Here is an 18,017-nt window from a genome sequence, read left to right as displayed (position 1 = left end):
TGGTGAGCCTGCCCAGAAACGCCACATGAGGATCCATCTGTTCTTCACTTGATGGAACCCCAATTTATAAGCTGCCCTGCCCACTATTGCTGTGTCTTACAGAGCCTGACTCTCATCCTAGAGTCAGCAAACCAGGGAGCGGGTCCCATATCCTGCATGTAAGACCGGCCATGGCCCAATTCTGTCATCTCTACCCATCCTTTGTATTCAGGCATCTCTCCCCAGACCTTTGCTGGAATTCCTGCCAATGGGGGATCCTGAAGCACAACAGAGAACTCCTCCTTCCCCATGGAAGGAAATGTCGCTGTTCGGATGGTTGTCCAACTCTCAGAGTGGGAACCATCTGCGTGGCCAATATGACCACGCACACTCATAGGTCAGCCTAGGGCCCAAATATGCATTGTCTCCCTCAGCTTGACATGCTTTCAAACAAGCCCTCTCAGTTGCACCACCAGGATCCCGCTTTGTAGGCCAGGGATGGCCCTAGGCCCATATCATAACCCTTGGTGGGATATTCCAAGCATTCAGACCCAGAGCCCTTCTCTGGAATCCCTGTTTGTGGGCACCCCTAAGAAGGAAAAAAAATACTCTTACCTTCCCCCAAAAACCCACCAAACTATTGGGAGACGCCAGGATCCTTAGAGAGTAAAATCTCCCTTGGCCTCATGGGATCACACCTGCGTTCTGAGGTCATCATGGATACAGAATCCAGATATAACATCCTGTGCTACTGCTTTCGTGTCACCCTAATTGCACTTCCTGATGAGCTGCCCTCCAGGTCCACGCATTGGGACTGCGATCACCTCGCCATTGTCCCTAACCCGAGTTTGTGTTTGCAGACATCTCTCCATAACCATGGCTCACACGGTCTCCAGGGTGGGATCTTGGAATCACACCACAGCACTTTGCATGCCATCCCCTAGGAAACTGTACACTTCACAGTTTCCCAAACCTCAGATTAGAAGAAACCTGCAAATCCCCTGAGCACACCCCAATATTGGAGGCCACTCTGGACGCAAATGCACAGTCTGAAACACTCTGATCACCTACATCTAGGCAGACACCCAAGTCAACTGTCCTGAGTCTGAAGATTGAACCTGAGATGACCCTAGGACTTCACTGGAACCCTAGATTAAGTTTCCAGGCATCAGTCCTCGGAGGCCTGTGTTGGAATATGAACTTGTGATACAACATGTGGTCCCTGAGCCACACAACACTACATCTCCCATCCCCAAAAGGGGACACAGCTCTTTGACCTGTGTTAAACCCTCAGGGTAGTAGAATACTGCATGGCACCTTATCTACCAGCACATTATAAGATTTCCCTGGTAACAAACCAGCATTGTGACCAATCTGCAAGAGATTCAATGTCAACTCAAGGCCTTGGTACTTCTCCCCAGAGCCACCAGAAGGAACCTGTCATGTTCCTCAGCTGCAACGGTCATTTGGGGTGTGCTTTCCAAGCATCCATGCAGAAGAGCTCTGCTATCCATACTTTCCACATGGGGGACTCTGGAGCAAACAAACCAGAGTCCACCTGTCAGTAGAAAAAACAATCTTGCTGTTTGGAGCATCTCACAAGCATCATTGTGGGGAATCCTCCATGGCCTCTTATGCCACCTCTCCATTTGTCGGTCATCATAGAAACAGCCTCCAATGTGAGCAAACATCATTCATCTGCCCTTATTCAGGTGACGAATATCTCGTTCGTTGGCCATCATAGATACAAATTCAAGTGTGAGCAGACATCTGACCTCGCCCATACTCAGGTGCTGGAGATCTCGAAAAAACTGCTGCACATTGGAACGGCCATGTGCTCGACACTGAGCTTTAATGTAGCTTGTCTATTCAGCCTTCTGTCCTCACACTCCTCACCTGTAAGCCCTACACATTGGGAATTTGGGAGCCACAATGCAGCCTTCTACCTGCCCACCAGAAAGAAGTGCCCTATGGGTCTGCGCAGAAAATCCACATGAGGATCCACCTGCAGGGCCTTCTATGGCACCCCAATATCATAGGCCACCCTGTGCACTAATGCTCTGTCTGACACAGCCCAAGCCCCGACCACCTGGCAGCCACACAGAAAGCGGACCCCATCTCCTACAGGTGTGACCTGCCTTGACCTGATTCCTTCATCTTGATCCAACCTGGGTATTCAGGTACCTATCCCAGAACATAGCTCAAATTCCTGCACGTGGGGGACCCTGAAGCACAAAAAAGTACTCCTCCTTCCCCATGGAAGGAAAATTAAATGTTGAGATGGTTGCCCAACCCTCATATTGGGATCCAGGTGCATGGAACAAGAGACAGCGCCCACTCAGGATGGACAGCTGGGCACAAACAGGCATCGTGACCCTCACCCTGACACCCATTTCCAACAAGCCCCCGCAGGAGCTGGACCAGGTCCCCACAGAGAAGTTCTGTCAGGCCCTTAGGTCCAAATCCTAAGCCTTGGTGGGGTTACTCAGTCACCAGGACCCAGAACCCATCCCTGGAATCCATGTTTTGACAGGAACCCTGACATGGTAAAACGCGCTCTCCCCTTCCCCAGTAAGACACCAAAATCTTGGGTGCCGGGAAGAATTCCCAGAGAGGAAGACACTCTCATGAACCCATGAGGACACCCCTCCATTCCGTGGTTATCCTAGACACAATCCAAACAGAAAAGTATGTGCTCCTGTGTCCCAGCTGCCTGAATTTCAAATCCGAGGAGATGCACTCAGGGTCTGCAGATGGGGCCTGCCATTACCTCGCCCCTAAATCGTACCCGATTTTGTGTCTGAAGATTTTGATCCCAGAGCAATGAACCAAATGACCTCCAGGATGGGGCCTCCAGAACAATAGCACATCACTGGGCCTGCTCTCTGGAGGAATCTCTGCCCGGCTCAGTTGCCCAAACCCTCCAGATTAGGAGAAACCTGCAAGGACCCTGAGCTCACCCAATTTCATAGGCCGCTCTGGAAAAAATGCACTGTCTGACACAGCCTCAGCACCTACCTCCAGGAAGACATACAGGTCAATGACGCTGAGTCTGAAGATTGATTCTGCCATGCCCCTAGGACCTCATCAGAACCCTAGCTTAGGTTTTCAGGCCTCTGTCCCCAGAGGCCTCTTCTGGAAAACCAATATATGATCCAACCTCTGGTGTGCGAGCCATACAAGAGAGCCCCTCCTGTCCCGAGAAGGAATCCTGCCTCCTGGGAACTGGGTCTAACACTTAGGATAGGAGAATCCAGCATGGCCCCAGGGCCTACTCCACATTCTAATGTCTCCCTGGACATGAAGCAGTATTGGGAACCATTAGATCAAGAACTTCTGTCAACTCAGATCACGTGGAACTTGGAACCAGAGACAACGCATCAAGCCTGCCCTCGGCTGTAATGGTAACCCGAGGTGGGCTTCCCAGGCCTCCATTCAGAGACCTGTGCTATCGAATCTTCCATATGGGGGACCCTGGAGCCCTCTAAACAGACTTCCCCTGACCCTCATTAGGACACCTTGCTGTTTGGAGCAGCTCACAAGCTCCAGCTTGGGAAAACCTCCAAGGCTTCCTGAGAAAAGCCCACCATTCTTGGCCATCGTGGATACAAACTCTAGCATGAGCAGACATCTGACCCTCGACCATACTCAGGTGCTGGAGATCTTGAAACAACCACTGTACATTGAAATGGCCATGTGCTCGGCACCGGCTTAACCGTAGATAGTGTTTTCAGGCTTCTGTCCTCAAAGTCCTCACCCACAAGCCCTCCTTATTGGGTATTCTGGAACCAAAACACAGCCTACTGTCTGCCAACCAGAAAGAAGAAGTGCCCTATGGGTCTGCGTGAAACCCCACATGAGGATCCAGTTGCAGAGCTTTCAACGGCACCCCAATATCATAAGACTCCCTCTGCAAAAATGCTCTGTCTGACACAGCTCAAACCCCGACCTCTGGTCAGCCACCCAGACAGCGGGCCCCATATCTGGCAGGTTTGTCCTGCCTTGGCCCGAGGCCGTCACTTGAAGCAACCTGAGTAATCAGGTACCTGTCCCAGAACTTAGCTCAAATTCCTGCCCATGGGGGACCCTGAAGCATAAATGAGTACTCCTCCTTCCCCATGGAAGGAAAACTGAATGTTGAGATGATAGTCCAACACTCACAGTGGGAGCCAGGTGCATGGCCCATGAGACTACACCCACTCAGGATGGGCAGCAGGGCACAGATATTGTGACCCTCACCCTAAGACCATTTCCAACAGCCCCCTCGAGAGCTGGACCAGGAGTCAACAGAGCATGCCTGTCATGTTCCTAGGCCCAAATCCTAAGTCTTTTTTTTTTCCAATTTATTTATTTTCAGAAAAACAGTATTCATTATTTTTTCACCACACCCAGTGCTCCATGCAAGCTGTGCCCTCTATAATACCCACCACCTGGTACCCCAACCTCCCACCCCCCCGCCACTTCAAACCCCTCAGACTGTTTTTCAGAGTCCATAGTCTCTCATGGTTCACCTCCCCTTCCAATTTACCCAAATTCCCTACTACTCTCTAACGCCCCTTGTCCTCCATGCTATTGGTTATGCTCCACAAATGAGTGAAACCATATGATAATTGACTCTCCCTGCTTGACTGATTTCACTCAGCATAATCTCTTCCAGTCCCGTCCATGTTGCTACAAAAGTTGGATATTCGTCCTTTCTGATGGAGGCATAATACTCCATAGTGTATATGGACCACATCTTCCTTATCCATTCATCCGTTGAAGGGCATCTTGGTTCTTTCCATAGTTTGGCGACTGTGGCCATTGCTGCTATAAACATTGGGGTACAGATGGCCCTTCTTTTCACGACATCTGTATCTTTGGGGTAAATACCCAGGAGTGCAATTGCAGGGTCGTAGGGAAGCTCTATTTTTAATTTCTTGAGGAATCTCCACACTGTTCTCCCAAGAGGCTGCACCAACTTGCATTCCCACCAACAGTGTAAGAGGGTTCCCCTTTCTCCACATCCTCTCCAACACATGTTGTTTCCTGTTTTGTTAATTTTGGCCATTCTAACTGGTGTAAGGTGATATCTCAATGTGGTTTTAATTTGAATCTCCCTGAGGGCTAATGATGATGAGCATTTTTTCATGTGTCTGATAGCCATTTGTATTTCTTGATTGGAGAAGTGTCTGTTCATATCTTCTGCCCATTTTTTGATGTGTTTGTCTGTTTCGTGTGGGTTGAGTTTGAGGAGTTCATTATAGATCCTGGATATCAACCTTTTGTCTGTACTGTCATTTGCAAATATCTTCTCCCATTCCGTGGGTTGCCTCTTTGTTTTTTTGACTGTTTCCTTTGCTGTGCAGAAGCTTTTGATTTTGATGAAGTCCCAGAAGTCTATTTTCGCTTTTGTTTCCTTTGCCTTTGGAGACGTATCTTGAAAGAAGTTGCTGTGGCTGATATCGAAGAGATTACTGCCTATGTTCTCCTCTAAGATTCTGATAGATTCCTGTCTCACGTTGAGGTCTTTTATCCATTTTGAGTTGATCTTTGTGTACGGTGTAAGAGAATGGTCGAGTTTCATTCTTCTACATATAGCTGTCCAGATTTCCCAGCACCATTTATTGAAGAGACTGTCTTTTTTCCACTGTATATTTTTTCCTGTTTTGTCGAAGATTAATTGACCATAGAGTTGAGGGTCCATATCAGGGCTCTCTACTCTGTTCCACTGGTCTATGTGTCTGTTTTTATGCCAGTACCATGCTGTCTTGGTGATCACAGCTTTGTAATAAAGCTTGAAATCAGGTAAGGTGATGCCGCCAGCTTTATTTTTGTTTTTCAACGTTTCCTTAGCGATTCGGGGTCTCTTCTGATTCCATACAAATTTTTGGATTATTTGCTCCAGCTCTTTGAAGAATGCCGGTGGAATTTTGATCGGAATGGCATTAAAAGTATAGATTGCTCTAGGCAGTATAGACATTTTAACGATGTTTATTCTTCCGATCCAAGAGCATGGAATGGTCTTCCATCTTTTTGTGTCTTCTTCAATTTCTTTCATGAGTGTTCTATAGTTCCTCAAGTATAGATCCTTTACCTCTTTAGTTAGGTTTATTCCCAGGTATCTTATGGTTCTTGGTGCTATAGTAAATGGAATCGATTCTCTAATTTCCCTTTCTGTATTTTCCTTGTTAGTGTATAAGAAAGCCACTGATTTCTGCACATTGACTTTGTATCCTGCCACGCTGCTGAATTGCTGTATGAGTTCTAGTAGTTTGGGGGTGGAGTCTTTTGGGTTTTCCATATAAAGAATCATGTCATCTGCGAAGAGAGAGAGTTTGACTTCTTCATTACCAATTTGGATACCTTTTATTTCTCTCTGTTGTCTGATTGCTGTTGCTAGGACTTCTAATACTATGTTGAACAAGAGTGGTGAAAGTGGGCATCCTTGTCTTGTTCCTGATCTCAACGGGAAGGCTGCAAGCTTTTTCCCATTGAGGATGATATTTGCTGTGGGTCTTTCATAGATAGATTTGATGAGGTTCAGGAATGTTCCCTCTATCCCTATACTTTGAAGCGTTTTAATCAGGAACGGATGTTGGATTTTGTCAAATGCTTTTTCTGCATCAATTGAGAGGACCATGTGGTTCTTCTCTCTTCTCCTATTAATTTGTTGTATCACATTGATTGATTTACGAATGTTGAACCATCCTTGTAGCCCAGGGATGAATCCCACCTGATCATGGTGGATAATCTTTTTAATGTGTTGTTGGATCCTGTTGGCTAGGATCTTGTTGAGAATCTTAGCATCCATATTCATCAGTGATATTGGTCTGAAATTCTCCTTTTTGGTATGGTCCTTGCCTGGTTTGGGGATCAGGGTAATGCTGGCTTCATAGAAAGAGTCTGGAAGTTTTCCTTCTGCTTCAATTTTTTGAAACAGCTTCAGGAGAATAGGTGTTATTTCTTCTTGGAAGGTTTGGTAGAATTCCCCAGGGAATCCGTCAGGTCCTGGGCTCTTGTTTTTTGGGAGATTTTTGATCACTGCTTCAATCTCGTTATTAGATATCGGTCTATTCAGGTTGTCGATTTCTTCCTGGTTCAATTTTGGTAGTTTATATTTTTCCAGGAATGCATCCATTTCATCAAGGTTGCTAAGCTTATTGGCATATAACTGTTCGTAGTAACTTCTGATGATTGTTTCTACTTCCTTGGTGTTAGTTGTGATCTCTCCCCTTTCATTCATAATTTTATGAATTTGGGATTTCTCTCTTTTCTTTTGGATTAGTGTAGCCAGTGGCTTATCGATCTTATTGATTCTTTCAAAAAACCAGCTTCTAGTTTCATTGATACGTTCTACTGTATCTCTGGTTTCTCCCTCATTGATCTCAGCTCTAATCTTGATGATTTCCCTTCTTATGTGTGGAGTTGGTTTGATTTGTTGTTGATCCTCCAGTTCTTTAAGGTGTAGAGACAGCTGGTGTGTTCTGGATTTTTCAATTTTTTTGAGCAAGGCTTGGATGGCTATATATTTTCCCCTTAGGACCGCCTTTGCTGTATCCCATAGGTTTTGGACCGAAGTGTCTTCATTCTCATTGGTTTCCATGAATTGTTTCAGTTCTTCTTTGATCTCCTGGTTGATCCAAGCATTCTTAAGCAAGGTGAATTTTAGCTTCCAGGTGTTTGAGTTCCTTCGGAACTTTTCCTTGTGATTGAGCTCCAGTTTCAAAGCATTGTGATCTGAGAATATGCAGGGAATAATCTCAGTCTTTTGGTATCGGCTGAGTCCTGATTTGTGACCCAGTATGTGGTCTATTCTGGAGAAGGTTCCGTGTGCACTTGAGAAGAATGAGTATTCTGCTGTTTTAGGGTGGAATGTTCTGTATATATCTATGAGGTCCATCTGGTCCAATGTGTCGTTCAATGCTCTTGTTTCTTTATTGATTTTCTGCTTCGATGATCTGTCTAATTCTGAAAGACGCGTGTTAAGATCACCTACGATTAGTGTATTCATATCAATATGACTCTTTATCTTGATTAACAGTTTTCTTAAGTAATTGGCTGCTCCCATATTGGGAGCATAGATATTTACAATTGTTAGATCATCTTGGTGGATAGTCCCTTTAAGGATTATGTAGTGTCCTTCTGTATCTCTGACTACAGTCTTTAGTTTGAAGTCTAATTTATCTGATATGAGAATCGCTACCCCAGCCTTCTTTTGAGTCCCATTGGCATGAAAGATGCTTCTCCACCCCTTCACTTTCAGTCTGCGTGTATCTTTAGGTTCAAAATGGGTCTCTTGTAGACAGCATATGGATGGGTCCTGTCGTTTTATCCAATCTGCAACCCTGTGCCGTTTTATGGGTGCATTGAGGCCATTCACATTGAGAGTGATTATTGATAGATACGTTTTTATTGACATCGAGTTACCTTTGAAGTCTTTCTTTCTGTAGACTGTCTCTATATTTCTGTTCAATGCTATTCTTGGGATTTTTCCTCTTTTATAGAACCCCCCTTAATATTTCCTGCAGTATCGGCTTGGTGGTTGCATAGTCTTTTACGTCTTGCCGGTCTTGGAAACTCTTTATCTCTCCATCCATTTTGAATGTCAGTCTTGCTGGATAAAGTATTCTTGGCTGCATGTTCTTCTCATTTAGTGCCCTGAATATATCTTGCCAGCCTCTTCTGGCTTGCCAGGTCTCTGTGGACAGGTCTGACGTTATTCTGATGGGCTTCCCTCTGTAAGTAAGGAGCCTCTTTGCCCTGGCAGCTTTCAAGAGATTATACCTACAATTATAATTTCTCAATTTGACTATCAGGTGTCGTGATGTTTTTTTGGAGTGTATAATCTTGGGTGGAGACCGTTCAGCCTCTAGTACATGAACGCTGGTTTCATTCGCGAGATTCGGAAAGTTTTCATGAAGGACTTGTTCCACGACATCTTCTAGACTTCTTTCTTTCTCCTCCCCTTCAGGAATTCCAATAATTCTGACGTTGGAACGCTTCATGGCATCACTTATTTCCCTAATTCTGCTTTCGTGGGATCTAAGCTGTTTGTTCCAGGCTTCCTCCTGATCCTTTCTCTCTATCTGTTTGTCTTCCAGATCACTAATTCTATCTTCTGTCTCAGTTACCCTAGCTTTGAGAGAGTTTAGATTGGATTGGAACTCATTGAGAGCATTGTGGACCTCCTCCCTGGTAGCTTTAAGCTCCACCCTAACATTGTGAACATCCTGTCTGGTCGCTTTCAGTTCGGCTCTAATCAATTCTGTTTGGTCATCCATGGCTTTCTCCAACCTAGCTATTGCCTGGATAATTGTTAGCCTGAATTCTCTTTCCGACATATTGTCTATGTTGATAGCCTTTAGCTCTGTTGCGGAAGGTCCATCCTCTGTATTTTTCTTCTGTTGGGCATTCCTCCTCCTAGTCTTTTTGGTGGGAGAAGACTGAACAGATGTAGCTGGATGTATCAACTCTGGTGCAGTCAAGGTGCACCCTGGAACACTTCCTGATCTCCGTCTCAGAAGCCTCAGTCTGGGTGCAGAAGCTGAATAAATTCCCCCTTGGATGCTGGCAGTGCAGGTTCCAAGTTAAAGACCCTGGGGGCGCAGGATCTTTTGCTCGTCCCCAAAGCCAAGGCAGTGGCGGCTGTCTGGGAGCTCCTGACCGCCAGAGAGGTTCCAAGCAGCGATCGCACACTGAGATTTTGCCGCCGGCCCGGGCTGGGAGTGCCCGGCTTGCGCGCACCTCTTTTCAGAGGCGGCTGTGGGTCGGGCGCGCGTCTGGGGCACTGAGAATGGGGCGCTGGTCCGTAAGCCGCAGGCTGGGCTTTTGCGCGCCTCTGTCCGGGGAAGAGTTTCGCGGGCGCGAGGCTTAGACTTTGAAACAATGGCCCGGGTCAAGAAGCGCCCCAGGGCCTTAGAAACCCAGGAGAGCTGGAGCGACGTGCACGCGCATCTCAAGCTTTGTGGTAGGGCTAGCGCGGGTTCTGCAGACCGGCTCCCATCCCCTCACAGGAGCCGGAACCCCGCACTCTGGGGCACGCTGGCGGCTTAGGGACCAGGAGCCGGTTTCTCCGCCGCACTCTCTCTGCCTCCGCGCCGGGGAGGCCGTCTGGGACCGGGGACTCAAGCCCCTGTCCCTAGCCGCCCCGATTCCCACAGTTTGCCCCCAGGATCCTTTGCTCTTTTGGAGTGCTTTCAACCAGTCTCCGAGTTAATGCTGGTCCCCAGACGCAGGGCACTCTCGCTCGTATCGGGGTATTACTTTTGCACCGGTCGCCTCTGGTGGCTCCCTCCCCCTTTTGTTTATCTTCTGATATCAGTCCGCTGTTCCCATTCCGCTTTACCTGCTCACTGGCGTCTTCTGCCCCTGTAGAGATCCAGACGTGTATAATTCTGATCTCAGGCTGATTTCATGGGTGATCAGAGTTCTTTGGTAGGTAATCAGCTCACTTTGGGGTACCAGCTGAAAAGACGCCTCTTCCTAGTACCCCGCCATCTTGTCCCCCCCAATCCCAAATCCTAAGTCTTGTTGGGGTTATCCAGGTGCCCGGATCCAGAACTAATCTCTGGAATGCCTGTTTAGATGGGACCCCTGAGGTGGAAAACAGTGCTCTCCCTTTCTCACAGAAAGACACCAAACTCTGGGGTGCTGGACAGAATCCCCAGAGAGGTAGAATCTTCCATGGACTCATGAGGTCACCCCTCCTTTCCATGGTCATACTAGACACACAATCCAGACCAAAAAGCCTGTGTTCCAGCCTCCCAGCCATCCGAATTTCAAATCCCAAGCAGCTGCCCTCAGTGTCTACAGATAGGGCCTGCCATCACCTCCCCCCTCTAACTATTACCCGGGTTTCTGTCTGAAGACTTTGGTCCCAAAATCCTGACCCACATGCACTCCAGGATGGGGCCTCCAGAACCACATCACATCACTGGGCCTGCTCTTTGAGGAAACTCTGCCCATCTCAGTTTCCCAAGCCCTCCAGATTAGCAGAAACCTGCAAGGTCCCTAAGCCCACTCCAATTCCATAGGCCACTCTGGAAAAATGCACAGTCTGACACAGCCTCAGAACATACCTCCAGGAAAACATGCAGGTCAATGGAAAGGGATGAATGCCCTAAGACCATGGTGGGTCCAAGGTGCTGGGTGTGCAGCCAGCTGTCTCGGTTACTGTTGGAAGGTCTGGGATCAGGCTATGTAAGACAGAGCATTAGTGCTTAGTGTAGCCTATGCAACTGGTGTGTTGCCGAGGGCTGAGCAGGTTGATCCTCATTATGGGTTTCTGGGCAATGCCATAGAATATATATTTCTCCCGTGGGCAGGCAGAGTGCTCTGTTTTGGCCCCAGTATTCCCAATCAGGAGGGCTTGTGGGCCAGGAGTCTGAGGACGGAAGTCTGAAAACACAAGCTAGAGTGAGGTTTGCGGTGAAGGACATGGCAGGCGTACTCTGCAGAGGCTGAATTGAGATCTCTTGCATCTGAAGTCAGAGAGAGGATCAAACGTTGGCTGAGGCTGGAGTTTGTGTCCATGATGGCTCCTTCATGAAGCAGGGGTCTCAGGAGGCTAAGGAGGTTTTCCCACACTGAGTTTGTGAGTTGCTCCAAACCACAAGGTTTCCTTCTGTGGGACAGTCAAGTCCCGTTGGATGGCTCCAGGACGTCCCATATGGAAAGACTAGAGAACAGGGTTCGATTGTTGGGTGCCTGTACAGCATACATCACATTCCCATTGGCTATTTGTGAAAAGACATGTTTGAATTGCTGGCTCTGGGGTGAGCTACTCAGGGTGCTGAGTTTAAATGGACACTCCTGAGGATGGGTCATAATGTGGATTTATGTCCATAGAGACCTTAGAATGTGCTGGTGGCTCAGAGGCCCTGCAGAATTCGCCTGCCTGAACGGTTTGATACAGCTCCAATAAGAAAGCTCCCCATGTGGAGACGAGAGGTTCTGTTTGGTGACTCAGAAAGACCCCAGATTCTGGTCTTCAATACCAGTCCTCTGAGGAGAGACACCTGGAAACCAAAGCTAGGGTTCAGATTGGGGCCTAGGGGCCTGTCCATTTCAATCTTCTTTCTTTGGGGACACTGTCTAAGTGTCTAAGTGGAGATAGTTTCTCAGCTAGTGTCAGAGTGCCCCTCTTAGTCCAGGGCAGCCTACACAATTGGTATGGCCTCGGGGGACTTGGAGACTTCTCCAAATCTCTAGGGTTGTGGCAAATAGATAGGACACAGTTTCAATGGAGAGGACAGGCACAGTCCTTCGGTGTGGCTCCATAGGCCCTAGCCTGGAAAGTGTGTGGGTCCATGCTGTGAGCACAGAAGTCTGAAAACACAAACTCGGGTAAGGTGTGGCACCGAGGGTATGGCAGGCCAGATCTACAGACCGTGAGGGGAGCTCCTCGGCTATTGAAAGAAGAGCAAGTGGGAGGTAGTCCCTCAGGCTTTTTTCTCTGGAGGTGGTGTTCAGGATAGCCATGGATTGTAGGGTGGCCTCAGGGGCTATGGACGAGTCTCCCTCTATGCAGATTTGGCGCAGCTCCCAAGGGTTTGGGGTCATTTTGTAGGAAGGGTGGAGTCCTGTTGTCTGGCTCAGGTGTCTCTCCAAGAGAGAGATTCCTGAGCAGAGGCTCAGATACACGCGACTGGAAAACTCGAATTCTGGTGAGGACTGGGAGCATAGGGGCTTGGCAATCCCCATATGTGGGCTCTTGGTCCAGGCCTTGAGAGGCCTTACTTCGACATGGGGCTCATGCTGAGGGTCACAATGTGAGTTTGTGCCCAAGTCGGCACTCAAGTTTGGGCATGGCCTCAGGGGCTATGAAGGATTCTCCTACCCTGAAGGTGTGACTCCATGCCACAGCTTTACAGCCATGGGAAAGAGGAGTTCTGATTTGTGCTTCAGGTACCCACCTTTTTGGGGATTTGATATAATGTCTAGGTTCAGATGTCTGACAACCCAGGTTGGGAAGAGATGACAGCCTAAGGCCATGGCGTGAACGATGTTCTGGGCTTGTGACCAGCTGTTTCCTTGTCTGTCAGGATTTCTGGCCTCAGGCAGTGTCAGAAAGAGAAATAGTGCCCAGGGAAGCCTATCCAATTGTGGTGCAGTTGAGGCCCGAGCAGGTTGATCCTCATTTGGGGTTTCTGGAGAGCCCCATTGGGCAACATTTTTCTTCTGCTGGGCAGGAAGAGGGCTGCGTTGTGGTTCCGGAATTCCCAGTCTGGAGGGCTTGTTTGCCAGGAGTGTGAGGAAGGAAGTCTAGAAACACAAACTAGCATGAGGTTTGTGGCCGAGGGCATGGCAGGCCCACTCTGCAGTGGCTGAATCAAGATCTCCTGCATCTGAGGTCAGGGCGAGTATCAGACATTATCTCAGGCTGGAGTTTGTGTCTATGATGGCCCCTTCCTGAAGGGGGTGGGGCCATCATGAGGCCAGAGACGTTTCCCTATGCTGGGAGTTGTGTGCTGCTCCAAACCTCAAGGTTTCCTTCTACAGGACAGTCGAGTTATATTGGATGGTTCCCGGACACCCCATAAGGAAAGACTCGAGAGCAGGGGTCTAAGCACGGATGCCTGAAAACGTCACCTCACATTCCCATTGACTGGTCATGATAAGGCAGGCTCAATCTGTGGCATCTTGCGCGAGCTACCCAGAGGGCTGAGTTGAAATAGACTCTGCTGAGGATGGGTCATAATGTGGGTTGGTGGCCATGGAGGCCTTGGAATGTGGTGGTGGCTCAGGGTCTTTGCAGGATTCTCCAACCCAAAGGGTTTGACACAGCTCCACCAAGGAAGCTTCCCATGTGGAGACGAGAGATGTTCTGTTTGGTGCCTCAGGAAAGCCTCATATACTGGTCTTCAAACCCAGGCCTCTGAGAAGTGATACCTGGAAACCAAAGCAAGAGTTCAGATTAGGACCTAGGGAGCTGTTGGGTCCAATCTTCTGTCTGTGGACATCTTTCTGTGTGTCTGCATGGAGGTAGTTGCTCAGCTTGTGTCAGAATGCCCCTGTTTGTCCAGGGTGGCTTACAGTAGTGGGATGTCTTCCGGGGCCTTGAGGTTTCTCATCTTCTGTAGGGTTTTGGCCAATGGAATGGGCAAAGTTACCTAGGAGAGTGCAGGCATAGTCCTGTGGTGTGGCTCCAGAGGACCCAGCCTGGAGGCTGTGTGTGCCAGGGCTGTGGGGAGAGACATCTGAAAACACAAACTCGGCTCAGGTTTGGGACCAAGGTTATGACACACCTCATCTACAGTCCATGAAAGGATTAACTTGGTATATGAATGGAAGGCGAGTGGGAGGCAGTCATTCAGGCTTTTGTCTCTGGATGTTGTGTCCACAATGGCCATTAAATATAGGGGTGGACTTATGGGCCGAGGAAGAGTATTCCCTCTCTGGTGATTTGCCTAGCTCCCTAGAGTTTGGGGTCATTCTTGGGAAGGAAGGAGTCCTGTTTTCCGAGGTGTCCCCCCAGTAGAGGGATTCTAGAACAGAGCAGTGGGTACTGACAACTGGAATACCCGCCCTCTGGTTAAGTTTGGGAGCCTATGGGCATGGTAAACCCCATATGCGAGCTATTATTCCAGCAACTGTGAGACGTTACTTGAATACAGGACTCATGCTGAGGGTCACAATCTTCTTTTGTGCCCAAGGCGGCCCTCAAGCACGGGCATAGCTTCATGGGCTATGCAGGTTTCTCCTACACTGAAGATTTGACTCCCTGCCAGCAACAGTTGTTTTGCCATGGAGAAGAAGGAGTTCAGACTTGTGCATCAGTTTCCCCCCTGTGCAGGGATTGGAGATAAGATCTAGGTTCCAGTTCCTGAAAAGCCAAGTTGGGAAGGGATGATGGCCTAAGGCCATGGTGGGTCAGATACGCTGGGTGTGCAGCCAGCTGTCTCGGTGTCTGTTGGAATGTCTGGGCTCAGGCTATGTAAGACACAGCATTAGTGCTTAGGGTAGCCTGTGCAGTTGGAGTGTTGCCTATGGATGAGCAGGTTGATCCTCATTTGGGGTTTCTGGGCAATGCAATAGACAATATTTTTTTTTCTTCTGGTAGGCAGGCACAATGCTTCTTTGTGGCCCCAGAATTCCCAATCGGGAAAGCTTGTGTGCCAGGAGTGTGAGGACTGAGGTCTGAAAACACAAACTAGGGTGAGGTTTGGGGCCAAGGGCCGACAGATTCACTCTGCAGAGACTTAATTGAGAACTCCTACATCTGAAGTCAGGGTGAGGATCAAACGTTGGCTGAGGCTGGAGTTTGTGTCCATTATGGCCCCTTCATGATGTGGCGGCTCATGAGGCTAAGTAGGTTTTCCCACGCTGAGTTTGTGAGTTGCTTCAAACCATAAGGTTTCCTTTTGTGGGACAGTCAAGTCCTGTTAGATGGCTCCTGGAAGTCCCATACTGAAGGACTGGAGAGCAGCGTTCGATGGATGGATGCCTGTACAGCATACATTACATTCCCATTGGATATTTGTGATAAGATATGTATAAATTGCTGAATATGGGGAGAGCTACCCAGGGTGCTGAGTTGAAATGGACTCTCCTGAGGATGGGTCATAATGGGGGTTTGTGTCCATGGAGACCTTGGAATGTGCTGGTGGACCAGGGGCCGTGCAGAATTCGCCTGCCTGAATGGTTTGATACAGCTCCAGTAAGAAAGTTCCCCATGTGGGGATGATAAAGGTTCTGTTTGGTGCGTCAGGAAAGTCCCAGATGCTGGTCTTCGAAAACAGTCCTCTGAGGAGAGACACCTGGAAACCAAAGCTAGGATTCAGATTGGGGCCTAGGGGCCTGTCTTTTTCCATCTTCTGTCTTTGGGGACACTGTCAGAGTGTCTAAGTGGAGATAGTTTCTCAGATAGTGTCAGAGTGCCCCTCTTTGTCCAGGGTGGCCTACAATATCGGGATGGTCTCGGGGGCCTTGGACTTTTCTCCTAATCTGTAGGGTTTTGGTCAAAGGATTGGGCACAGTTTCCTTGGAGAGGACAGGCATAGCCCTTAGGTGTGTCTCCATAGGCCCTAGCATGGAGGGTGTGTTGGTATGGCTGTGGGCACAGAAGTCTGAAAACACAAACTCTGCTTAGGTGTTGCACCCAGGGTATGGCTGGCTGGATCTACAGACCGTGAGGGGAGCTCCTCGGCTATTGAAAGAAGGGCAAGTGGGAGGCGGTCCCTCAGGCTTTTTTCTCTGGATGTGGTGTCCAGGATAGCCATAGATTTTAGGGTGGCCTCAAGGGCTATGGACGAGTCTCCCTCTCTGGGGATTTGGCCAAGCTCCCAAGACTTTGGGGTCATTTTGTGGGAAGGGTGGAGTCCTGTTATCTGGGTCAGGTGTCTCTCCAAGAGAGGGATTCCTGAGAAGATCCCAAGTACGGGCGACTGGAAAACTCGAACTCTGGTGAGGATTGGGAGCATAGTGGCTTGGCAAGCCCCATATGTGGGCTCTTGGTCTAGGCCTTGAGAGGCCTTACTTCAACATGGGGCTCACGCTGAGGGTCACAATGCGAGTGTGTGCCCAAGTCGGCACTCAAGTTTGGGCATGGCCTCAGGGGCTATAAAGGATTCTCCTACCCTGAAGGTGTGACTCCATGCCAACAGCAAGTTTTAGAGCCATGGGGAAGGAGGAGTTCTTATTTGAGATTCAGATACCCAACTGTACGGGGATATGATATAATGTCTAGGTACAGATGTCTGAAACCCAGATTGGGTAGAGATGACGGCCTAAGGCCATGGCGTGTCTGATGTGCTGTGTGTGCGGCCAGCTGTCTCCTTTTCTGTCAGGACGTCTGGCCTCAGGCTGTGTCAGACAGAGCATTAGTGCCCAGAGCAGCCTATCTAATTGGGGTACGGTTGAGGCCTGAGCAGGTTGACCGTTATTTGGTGTTTCTGTAGAGCCCCATAGGGCAACGTTTTTCTTCTGCTGGGCAGGCAGAGGGCTGCATTGTGGTTCTGGAATTCCCAGTATGGAGGGCTTGTTTGCCAGCATTGTGAGGAAGGAAGTCTGAAAACACAAGCTAGCCTGAGGTTTGGGGCCGAGGGCACAGCAGGCCCACTCTGCAGAGTCTGAATCGAGATCTCCTTCATCTGAGTTCAGGGCGAGTATTAGACCTTGCCTCAGGCTGGAGTTTGTATCCATGATGGCCCCTTCCTGAAGGGGGTGGGGCCGTTATGAGGCCAGGGAGGTTTCCCTACGCTGGGACTTGTGAGCTGCTACCAACCTCAAGGTTTCCTTCTACAGGACAGTCGAATCCAGTTGGATGGTTCCAGGATGCCCCATACGGAAAGACTTGAGAGCAGGGGTCTAAGCATGTATGGCTGGAAATGCCACCTCACATTCTCATTGGCTGGTCGGGACAAGGCAGGCTCAATCTGTGAGATCTTGGGCGAGCTACCCCGAGGTCTGAGTTGAAATGGACTCTGCTGAGGATGGGTCATAATGTGGGTTGGTGTCCATGAAGACCTTTGAATGTGATGGTGGCTCAGGGTGTTTGCAGGATTCTCCAACTCGAAGGGTTTGACACAGCTCCAACAAGGAAGCCTCCCATGTGGAGATGAGCTATGTTCTCTTTGGTGCCTCAGGAAAGCCTCATATGCTGGTCTTTGAACCCAGGCCTCTGAGGAGTGACACCTGGAAACCAAAGCAAGAGTACAGATTAGGGCCTAGCGGCCTAGTTCAATCTTCAGTATCTGTGGACCTCTGTCTGCATGTCTGCATGGAGGTAGTTGCTCAGCTTGTGTCAGAATGCCCCTGTTTGTCCAGGGCGGCTTACAGTAGTGGGATGTTCTCAGGGGCCTTGAGGTTTCTCCTCTTCTGTAGGGTTGTGACCAATGAAATGGGAAAAGTTTTCTAGGAGAGAGCAGGCACAGTCCTGTGGTGTGGCTCCAGAGAACCAAGCCTGGAGGCTGTGTGTTCCAGGGCTGTGGGGACAGACAACTGAAAACACAAACTCAGCTCAGGTTTTGGGCCGAGGTTATGGTAGGCCTGATCTACATTCCGTGAGGGCATCTCCTCGAGATATGAAATGAGGGCGAGTGTGAGGCTTTCTATCA

This window comes from Neovison vison, chromosome 2 (genome assembly GCF_020171115.1).
Source record: "Neovison vison isolate M4711 chromosome 2, ASM_NN_V1, whole genome shotgun sequence".
Classification (NCBI taxonomy): domain Eukaryota; kingdom Metazoa; phylum Chordata; class Mammalia; order Carnivora; family Mustelidae; genus Neogale; species Neogale vison.
The sequence above is the reverse complement of the archived record's forward strand: the minus strand, read 5'-3'. Positions refer to the sequence as shown.